The following is an 11462-nucleotide window of genomic DNA, read 5'->3' as shown; positions in this document are numbered from 1 at the left end:
AATAAAAAAATTGATTAGGCAAGGTAAGGAGGCAATAAATATTAAATAGTGTCTCATATAGAGGTGTTTTAGCTTAAGGTCCAAATTGTCAATGAATCAGCTCAAGGCTTACTGGAGAAAGGACTAAAATGTAGGCTTAAAGGATGGAAGAGAAGGGAGCAGGGAGTTTTAAAGGGATAGAAAGTTAGTATTCCCATCTGTTGGTGCGTTTGCTGCATTTGCAGGGAAATACTTGGGCAGACCTCCTCACAGGGGTAGAAGAAGAAGAGTCAAGGGGTGCAGCATGACCACTCACGGGCTGAAGAACCAGCATGGTCTAGGTCCATGTAAATGGGAAAGTAGGGTCCTTTCTCCTTGGGTCTGGGAGTTCTCTGGGAGTCCTGAACACTCTGAACAAATAGGCAAATTCAGGCCCTGAGGCAATGGAAAAGTCACTCTCCCTGACTGCAGGGGCTGAAACAAAAGTGTAACAAAGAAGGAGAGCTGGTCTTGTGGTAGCAAGCATGACTTGTCCTCTTAGCTAAGCAGGGTCCACTCTAGTTGCATATGAATGGGAGCATGGTAAAATATTCCCCTTAGGGGATGGAGCCACTCTGGGAAGAGCGTCTAGGTTCCAAGTTCCCTCCCTGGCATCTTCAAGATAGAGCTGAGAGATATTCCTGCCTGCAACCTTGGAGAAGCCACTGCCAGTCTGTGAAGACAATACTGAGCTAGATAGACCAATGGTCTGACTCAGTATATGGCAGCTTCCTATGTTCCTCTGTTCCTAAGTTCATGTTTGCATGAACCAGTCAAGTGGGTGTGATCTTTAAGAAGTAAAAGATGGAATGACTGGTCAAGAAGTGTGGGTGGAGTTCTGAATGGGTGAACCCAAAAGTTTTATCTGAAACAGGGACATCTCTTCCTAGGGTAGAGAGAGGTTCCCCCCCTGTTAACAATCCTACATCTGGTCCTTGCCAGCTTATTAACATAGTGATAGGAGGCTGGAGTGTGTGCCATGCTTATCTGGGTTGTTGTAGGAGCGATTAGTGAGGCTAATCCCATTGCCAAAGAACAGGGCACATGATCCCCCTATTTCTTCTGAAGGTCTCTTTGACCCGGGTCTGCTTGCTAGCTTCCTCCTTTTCCAAGAGAGGCCGTAGAGTCGTGTGTTCTGAACTTGGGCAGTGTAGCCCCATGTTTGCTTGTGCTAAGCAACCAAATTGCATAATGTGCCAAATATGGGCATATGCAGAATTCATGGTCCCATGAGCTCAAGTATCCAAGGTGGAGGTTGCAAGCTTGCAACTCCAAATAGCAAAGATTTTGCAGCTTCAAAACAAGCTGTTTTGGAAACACCATCCTTACTCTAAGAGCCACAGGATGGTACATATTTCCGCTCCCCGCCCTTTATCTTCACAACAGCCCTGTGAGTTAGAAGGTGCTGAGTAGAGTTACTGGTCCCAAACCACCCAGTGAGCATCGTGGCTGAGCGGGGATTTGAACCTGAGACTCTGGTGCCAATTTAACAGGATAACCATTACACATGGAGTGTACAGATGGAAGACTTTCTGGGACTGGGAGCGATCTTTTTCGTTATCATAGGGAGCAAAACCCTTATGACCTGGTGCCCTGGCACTACACCTCTCAAGACCAACCTCAATATGCCCCCCGCTCCCAGCTGGACCTGTGGGAGCATCACCATCCTCCCAGGGACAGATCTCGCTCTCCTCAGCATCAGAACTTGAGACCCTTTAGCAGGCCTAAACAATCAATGCCACCACCTCCAGCGGCACCTAAACAACCTCAATGCCAATAGAAGGACAGACCACAAAACCCGCCCACCAAGTGGTGCCAACCGCCTCCATCTTCCAACCAGGAGGCCACGCCACAAGAATAACAGCAGGCTCCCCCTACCCAAACTAATCTATCAGATGCAACCTGCCATGATCCCCAGGAAACCCAGCAAGACCATAGCACTGAAAAGGCCTCTGAGTGCGACTCTGAAGACAATGGTAATGCTCAGTCAGACCTGACATCTCAGGGCTCTTCCCCATTGGACCTGCTATGGGATCCCAAACCAGGATCCCCTTCAGAAGACTACAGGTGAAACTCGGAAAATTAGAATATCGTGCAAAAGTCCATTAATTTCAGTAATGCAAATTAAAAGGTGAAACTGATATATGAGACAGACGCATTACATGCAAAGCGAGATAAGTCAAGCCTTAATTTGTTATAATTGTGATGATCATGGCGTACAGCTCATGAAAACCCCAAATCCACAATCTCAGAAAATTAGAATATTACATGGAACCAAGAAGACAAGGATTGAAGAATAGAACAATATCGGACCTCTGAAAAGTATAAGCATGCATATGTATTCAGTACTTGGTTTGGGCCCCTTTTGCAGCAATTACTGCCTCAATGTGGCGTGGCATGGATGCTATCAGCCTGTGGCACTGATGAGGTATTATGGAAGACCAGGATGCTTCATTAGCGGCCTTCAGCAGTTCTGCATTGTTTGGTCTCATGTCTCTCATCCTTCTCTTGGCAATGCCCCATAGATTCTCTATGGGGTCAGGTCAGGCGAGTTTGCTGGCCAATCAAGCACAGTACACTGTATACTTTTCAGAGGTCCGATATTGTTCTATTCTTCAATCCTTGTCTTCTTGGTTCCATGTAATATTCTAATTTTCTGAGATTGTGGATTTGGGGTTTTCATGAGCTGTACGCCATGATCATCACAATTATAACAAATTAAGGCTTGACTTATCTCGCTTTGCATGTAATGCGTCTGTCTCATATATCAGTTTCACCTTTTAATTTGCATTACTGAAATTAATGGACTTTTGCACGTTATTCTAATTTTCTGAGTTTCACCTGTATAAGATCTACGTAGAATACATTTCCCACATGGTGACCTCACTAAGCATCCCTCTTGCTCAACAAAGCAAAGCCGAACCAAACCCTCTTTTGGTCTCATTGAAGTGGACATATGAGCCCATATCTCTCTTCCAATGAATGCAGCACTCATGTATATTGCCAAAAATGGTTGGTCACACCCATCTTCCTTGCCCTAGCCTATCAAGTGTTTGGAGACCTTCTACAGAGTCTATACAAAAGATTTATTTATTTATTTATTTATTTATTTATTTATTTATTTATTTATTTAAATGTTCTTATATGCTGCCTCCTCCAAAGACTCTAGGCGGTGAACAACAATACCAATACCAGTTAATTGATAATTAAAGTGCAAACACCTGGTGATACAGGTGGGTCTTGAGAAGGGCCTTAAAAGCAGTCAGGTTGGGGGCTGAATGAATCTGCAGGGGGCGGGGAGAGTGTTCCAAAGAAGAGGGGTGGCCACAGAGAAGGCCCTCCTACGGGCCCAGGCACCACGCACTACACCAGGGCCTGGGACACTAAGGTGGGCCAGCTGAGAGGACCTCACAGGTCGGGATACAACTGGCTGAGAGAAGCAATCCTGGAGATATACAGGTGCTAAGCCCATTTGAACAAACAGGGCAGTTCCTACAGCAGCATCCCATGCCTAATTCAGTTGCTGTGGAATCCTTCATCTCAAAGAATAGGTCTGATCTACCTCCATGCCTCCAGACAAGGAAGGCAGGACTTGGGGTTCATTCGGCAGATGCCTTTATTCCATTTCTACCGTACACCTTAAATTATCTAATTATCAGGCCTATAATGCCCACTACAGGTTCATCTTGTGAAAAGTATGGCCCTTTTCTTAGACCACCTCCTGCCGGACAAGAAGGACCCAGCTAAGACCTTCCTAAAGGAGGCTGCCCAGTTGGTAAAACAAGAACTCTACTCCGCAAGACACTCTGCTGAGTGCACCTCCAAGGTGATGGCTACTGTTATAGCTGTCCTCCACCATGCATGGCTATGCTCTTCGGGGATGGCATATGATGCCTGTGCACACACCAAAGACTTTACATTTGATGGCCATGTGCTTTTCGACAACAAAACTGATGGAACCTTACAGAAAGTACAGCGTCTTCGCAACACAGCTCGCTCTATGAGTAACCAACCTGCCACACCTAGGCAACAGAGACAGTCCAAATGGAGCTGTGCTCCACCAGAGTGAACTGCTTCTCAATTTCACCAGACTGACCGCTCCTTTCATGGGTCTAGATATCAACCTTATGGCAAACGCCCGCAAAACACTACACAGCGGATGCCTTTCAACAAATCTAGACCATCTTCAACTTTCACCAAGGAACAGTGACTTTGCTCCCCAGTGTGCTTGAGGGACCCATCAGTCTCCCTACCTTACAGCATGGGCGGTCATCACATCAGACTTGTGGATCTTCACAATAATAAGAATTGGATACATACTGGAATTTCCATCTACACCCCCATCCAGCCACCTCATCACCACTAAAGCCACTCCCGTCCTTCTTGGACAGGTGGCTTCATTGCTCGACAAACAAGCCATCAAACCAGTCCTCAACCCCCTCCTCAAGGGGTTTCCATTCCCTGTACTTCACAGTCTCCAAGTACAATGGGGGTCTTGGTCCCATCCTGGATCTCAGACAGCTCAACCGCTGCATCACCTACAAGCGTTTCCGCATTATTACCATCGCCACTATCTTGGCACTCTTACAAAGGGGCACGTGGTTCATCTCTCTAGACCTCAAAGATGCTTACTACCATGTCACCATCCACCCCCAACACCACAGTTATCTCCGCTTCAAGATTGGCAACATTACCTATCAATTCAGAGCACTCCCCTTTGGCCTAGCATCTGCCCCAAGAGTGTTTGCCAAGTGCAAGGTGCTGGTGTTAGGCTTTCTACAGAAATAAGGCATTCAAGGCATTCCCATTTCTGGATGACTGGCTGCTGGTGGCAGACACCCCACAGTCGGTCCTTCGCTTTCTCACCACCACGGTGGCACTTCTAATGGCCTGGGGCTCCAGATCAACTGCAACAAGTCCAAACTGATACCTACCAGGTGTATAGAATTCCTAGGACTTCTCTTTCACTCTACCCAGGTGAAGCTTTTTTTAACCTAATCACGGAATCCGTGCGCTCATCTCTCTGGCATCCAGAATAGAGACTCAACACCGCCACAGGGCCAGGGCCATTCAACAGCTTCTTGGCTACATGGCCTCGGCCACCCATGTTCTTTCTCTTGTTCATCTTCTCTCCAGAACTCTGCAACACTGGTTCCTCTGCCATTTCCACCCACACGCAGATCTGCAATCCAAATGGTTGACCATTCTTTCCGAGGTCCACCAGTTGTTCCTCTGGTGGACAGACCTCCATAACCTCTCTGTAAGTGCTCCATTTCATCCCCTCCAACCACAGCACATCCTTACCACAGATGCTTCCAAGACAGGCTGGGGAGCTCATAAGAACAGCCCTGCTGGATCAAGCACAAGGCCCATCCAGTCTAGCATACTGTTTCCCGCAGTGGCCTCTGGGGAGCACACAGGCAAGAGCTATGTATGTGCATGCCCTCTCTCCTGCTGTTGCTCCCCTGCAACTGATATTGAGAGGTATCGTGCCTCTGAGGCTGGAGGTGGCCCACAGCCATCAGACTTGTAGCCAATAGTTCATGTTCATGACCTCTCAACACAGGGCCTTTGGAATGGAGAGGAACGAACTCACCACATCAACTTCCTCAAAATTTTAGCTGTCTTCGAGGTACTGAGAGGCTTCTTGTCCCTACTCCATCACTCAGTGGTCACGGTCCAAACTGACAACACTATGGCAAAGGCCTACCTCAACAGGCAGGGAGGCGCCAGTTTATCCAGACTCCTCTACCTCTCCATCGACCTTTGCGAATGGTACATCCAACATCCATCACCCCTATAGTGGTCCACATATAAGGAGTGTCCAATATCCACACCGACACCCTCAGCAGAGCGGGCACAGACTCATATGAATGGCAACTGGAGACGGCACTCCTGCTCTCCCTATTCGACCAGTGGTTCCATCCAGAGTTGTTCTCCCACAACCATCCAGACCTCTGCAGACTGCATCTCACTGCGTGATGGATACGATCCTCTTCCCACAACCTCTTCAGCGGGTCTTGTTGGCAGCCCAAAAACCTGCAACAATAAAATCGTATCAAAGTAAGTGGACATGCTTTCTTACCTTCCTTCACTCCCATGAGATTAACACCAAGGAGCTCTCTGCGGAACACATATGTACTTACCTCTTCTCCTTGAAAGAATCTGGACTCAAGATGTCTTCCCTGACCTGGCCTATATCCTTCTTCAAGGACCCAGTCATCAAGGACTTTCTCAAAGGCTTGACCAACCTATATCCCGATCCCCCAATCATGGCCCCTCCCTGTGACATTGCTCTAGTGCTCACCTGCCTCATGCAATACCCTTTCGAACCAATGCAATCCATATCTCTCGATCTCCTCTCTTGCAAAGTGGCATTCCTCGTGGCCATCATGCCTGCCAGGAGAGTGGGCCAACTGAGGGCACTGTGAGTTGGTGGTATCTGATCTTCCATAAGGACAAAGTCGTGCTCTGCCCAGACATTGCCTTTCTTTCTATTCAAGATTGTCTCTTTTTTCCACCATTCTCAACCTCTTACCTTGCCAATGTTTTTTCCTGACCTCACAGACAACACCCAACGATGTTTCCACACCTTGGCCATGCATAGGGTGCTTGCCTTTTATGTACATAGGACCGCTGAATGGTGCTCCTCTCAATCATTTTTGTTACTCACACTGGTCCTAGCAGAGGCCAGACTGTTTCCTCTCGGACTCTCTCCAGATGGATAGTCAAGACTATAATGCTGTGTTATCAGTCAGCTAAGAAGGAAATACCTTCATCTATAAAAGCTCACTTCACCAGAGCAGTGCCAACACCTGCAGCCTTCGATAGAGCTATTCCGCTGGACATCATATGTCAAGCAGCCATATGAGCATCTCCGCACTCCTTTATTCAACATTGCACCCTAGAGACGCAGCCTTCGGTACGGCTACCCTACAGGCACTCTTTGCATGATTCCCACCTCCAGGTAAGACACTCTCAGGGAGCAGCTTGCTATGCACCCAATCGTGTAAAGAACACAGAGACCATGTCAAAGAACATCAGGTTGCTTACCTGTAACTTGGGTTCTTCTAGTGGTCACCTGTGCTCTTACATGCCCACCCAACCTCCCCTCTCGGGTTCTCTAGGTCAACAGACTCAAGGACTGAAGGAGGGAGCACCGTAACCAAGAAGGGGAGGAGCTACCACCCAGCTAAGAGAAAGAGAAACTAGCTTGGATTATTCCAATGCGGTCTCTGCACAGGCGCAAAGCCCAATCACATAAGGGTGCAGACGACTGCTAGAAGAACCCAAGTTGCAGGTAAGCAACCTGTTGTTTCCTGTCCCCAAAGAGCTCACAATCTAAAAAGGAACACCAGGTAGATACCAGCAATAACAACAACAACAAAATATTTATATACTGTTTTTCAACAAAAGTTTCCAAAGTGGTTCACAGAAAGAAGGAAAGAAAGAAAGAAAGAAAGAAAGAAAGAAAGAAAGAGATGGTTCTCTGTCCACAAAGGGCTCACAACCTATCAAGAAACATAAGATAGACACCACCAGCAACATTCATTGGAGGGGTACTGTGCAGGTGGTGGATAAGGCCAGTTGCTCCCCCGCCCCGCTAAATAAAGAATCACCACAAGGTACAACAGCAGTAGCATAGCAACGACTGAATGGGGGAGGGGTCCCTGGGCCCTTGAGGAGCGCCCCCCCCAACTGTCTGGGTGACAGCTTGCTCTTTATCTTTCCCATGCACCTCTCTGAAGAAGGTGGCAATGTGGTGGGAGGGTCCACTCCAACCCCGCTATGCTCCTGGGCAACAGCCACTGAAGAGATGCTGTGCTGTGAGTGGATAGGGCCAGTTGCTCTGCTCTCCCTCTTCTAAATATCTATCCACCCCCAGCACAGGACCTCCAGTGACTGTTGCTGGTGTCTCTCTTATGTTTCTTTTTAGTTTGTGAGCCCTCTGGGGACAGGGATCCATCTTGTTTATTTATTATTTCTCTGTGTGAACCGCCCTAAGCCATTTTTGGAAGGGCGGTATAGAAATCAAATGAATGGGTGAATGAATGAATGAATGAATAAAAGAGAGAGAACCATTGCTTTGAAAGGTAGCTCTTTGGCCAGTTAGCAGGGTTTAACTGGGCTGCTGCCAATCAGAGCAGGCAATGCCGAGCTCAAGGCACCAGTGGTCTGACTCGGTAGAAGGCAGCAGCTTCCTATGTTCATAAGCCTCGCATGCTTTGCTTTCTTTAACGTGATGGAGCAGGCTATATTTTGGTCGTCCAGAGAGCTCTTTTTGCCTGTGTGGTGCTGCCCAAGTGTGACGTGCTGGGGACTGGAGCGGACACTGCCTGCCTCTCTGTTCTTCCAAGGCTTCATTACTGATGTCTGTTGGCATTCCGTCCCAGACCTTTGACTGGGCATATTTGTCATTGCCTTTCGTCATGTGGCATTTTGTCACTGACATGTCACCTCTGCCATAAGTGCCCAGACGAGGGCTGGAGCTGGCGGCACTCAATAGCATGGAAATGGTGGCTGGTGCCAAATGCAGAAGGAATTGTCTTCAGAGCTGAGGTCACCTGCTTATCTGGAGGAAGAGGATGAGGGAGAAGGATGAAGGGAAGCAGAAGTGCTCCAGGTGCTTCTGGTGGGGATACGTAAGCTGGGTGTGTGTGTCAGAGAATTACAGGAGTGAGAGAAACCATAGGAGCCTAGGAACACAGGAAGCTGCCTTATACCCACTCAGACCTTTGGTCCACCTAGCTTAGTACACAGACTGTCAGCAGCTTCTCCAAGGTTGCAGGCAGGAGTCTCTCTCAGCCCTATCTGGAGATGCCAGGGAGGGAACTTGGAACCTTCTGCAGGCAAGCAGGCAGGTGCTCCTCCCAGAGCAGCCCCATAAGGGAAATATCTTCCAGTGCTCACACATGTAGTCTCCTATTCAAATACAAACCAGGGGGTACCCTGCTTAGCAAAGAGGACAACTCATGCTTGCTATCACAAGACCAGCTCTCCAAGAGTTCTTAAATCTGTCATTAATTTATGGCAGGGTTTCTCAAACTTGGGTCCTCAGATGTTAGACTACAACTCCACCCCCTGGCCAGTGTGTTCGGGGATGATGAGAGTTGTAGTCCAACAACAACTGGGACCCAGTTTTGAGAAACCCTGACTTATGAAATGCATTGTCACAATATAGGACAATGCTCATTAGTTTAGCTTCTTTTTTTTTGAAGGGTTAGACAAAATTATGGGCTGACATCTAGACTAACATTGTGCATTCCAAAAAAATGTTTTGTGCAGTGTGTGTGTGTGTGTGGTGGTGGTGTAGTGATGCTGCCAAACCCCCCTTTCCAATGCAGCCCACTGTGCCTCCCCAAAATACGGACCTGAGGATTGCACAGTCCCCAGGGACATAACTTTTGGAGGTATAGTGGGTTGCAGAAGGAAGGAGAGATCAGTGAAAACAACCCCTTTCTCACTGTGTGCAAGGGAGCTTTTGCGGTGTGAGCAAAGGTGGTCAGGATGTCAGCCATGGTATATGTATCAAGATGTAATCGCCATGATAAGCTCAATGGAGCTTCTATCACTGGAGTAGCATACCTGTGATTTTTGTTGTCAAATAACAGGACAAAACTATTATCCTCTATAAACTGATAGGACATGTGGCTGGCTTTGTTGCGGGTGGCACGCTGGACTAGATGGGCTCCTGGTCTGATCCAGCAGTTCCTATTTCCAACTTTGTGCAGTGAGGAAGGATCCACATGCATCAATCCAGTGATTTATTTTTATTTTTATTTTTTGCTTTCTCTATTTTATTTTTGCTTCCCTGAAATGCAGCCAAAGCATGTACGAACAAAAATTTTAGCTATAATAGAAAACACTCTAAAAACAACAAGCAATCATCAGCTTAAACAAAAATCACAGCTTTTAGAAAGCTTGTTAAATCTTGGCTTTTTATCCAGGCTTTTAGATAATTGTTTTTATTGCTGCTTCTATGTGTTTTCACCTGTGTATCATTTTTATGCTTGTATTTTATAGATTTTATATTTGGTTTGTTTTTATATTTTGAGCTTAATACTTTTATTGTCATTTGATTGTATGTTTTTAAACTTTTGTAAACCGCCTTGTGATTGTTTTAAATGAAAGGTGGTATATAAATGCAGCAATAAATATATATAATTAAATTAAAAAATACAATAGCAGAGAAATCAAAATGCCTGCTGAAATAAAAATGGGAGCAAAGGAAGCAGTTTTCCTTCTAAGGCATGTGTGTGTGTGTGTGTGTGCGCGCGCTCACACTTTTTTGCTGTCCACTCAGTCAATTTTAGATCCTGCTCAGGTTTAAGGTCCCACTCTGAATGCAGGTGCACTCACACTGTCTTGATACTGCCACCCAGAACAAAACTCATTCTGCACACAGATGAAAAAAATTAGAGAGAATACTGAAAAGAAGCCATTCAGATCTCCTGAAGAAGGGAATTCCATGACTGTGTTGTCACGACCAGGAAGGCCATTCTGATACCCCCAGTGAAGATTGGCCAAAAAGCAAGTCCTCCAAAGAGCTTAGAGCCCAGAGCTTAGCACCCAGGCAGATTCATATGCATAGGTTATCTTCCACAGAGCACACTTTGCTGCTGCTATCAGAGGGTGGATAGTAGTTACAAAGGCATGAAAGCTGAAAACATGTGTCTGGTATGGCTCAGTAATTCCTAAAAGATTTTAGGGAGTAACAGTGCAGAGAATGTTAGCATTTCTTAAAGCACTTTAAAGGGTTCTGAGAGCAGCACATGAATTTTGTTGCAACCTTTACAACAACCCTATAAATGAAGTATCATTATTCCCATATTGCAGAGATGGGGCTGAGAGAGGTTGTCTTGTCTAAGGATATAAGTGTAAATAAAATAAATAAGGCCCCTAGTGATCCTGATTGCCAGGAAATTTAGGACTGACAAAAGAAAGCACTTTCCCCAAACAGTGCATTGATGGAATTCTCTCCACAGGATATGGTGATGATGGTCACCAACTTGGATGGCTTTAAAAGGGACTTAGACACTTTCAGGGAGGACAGGTCTATCAATGGCTACTAGTCTTGATGGCTATAAGCTGGTTCCAGGCTCAGAGACAGGATGCCTCCTCCGGATACCAGTTCCCTGCATGGGAGCAACAGCAGAGAGAGAGCGTGCCTTCATTTCTTGCCTGTGGGCTTCCCAGAGGCATTTGGTGGGCCACTATGGGAAACAAGATGCTGGACTCTATAGGGCTTGATCCAGCAAGGCGCTTCTTGTGATTTTAGTGAGTGCATAGCAGAAGCAAGATTCAAACCAGGGAAGCCTGATTTTTAGCTTGGGCTGTTAGCCACAAGGAAGGGGCAGCATGGTAAAATATGAGGGCCCTGCCTGAGTGTCTTTGAGCTCCAGTATATGCTCAGGGCTCTCTCAACTGTGTAATAGCTGTCTTTC

At 46.6% G+C, this 11462-nt stretch overlaps 1 long non-coding RNA gene across 1 annotated transcript in view; it reads right to left on the bottom strand.

The window, feature by feature from the left end:
• Positions 1-5920: 5920 nt before the first annotated feature.
• Positions 5921-11462, bottom strand: part of LOC128351150 (uncharacterized) — a 75455-nt gene continuing 69913 nt past the window's right edge. Inside the window, exon 3 of the long non-coding RNA XR_008319607.1 lies at positions 5921-6057. This is a non-coding gene — a long non-coding RNA (uncharacterized LOC128351150). The remainder of the gene's footprint in view (positions 6058-11462) is intronic.

Source organism: Hemicordylus capensis, chromosome 3 (genome assembly GCF_027244095.1).
Source record: "Hemicordylus capensis ecotype Gifberg chromosome 3, rHemCap1.1.pri, whole genome shotgun sequence".
Taxonomy (NCBI): domain Eukaryota; kingdom Metazoa; phylum Chordata; class Lepidosauria; order Squamata; family Cordylidae; genus Hemicordylus; species Hemicordylus capensis.
This window is presented reverse-complemented; position numbering and strand designations above follow the sequence as displayed.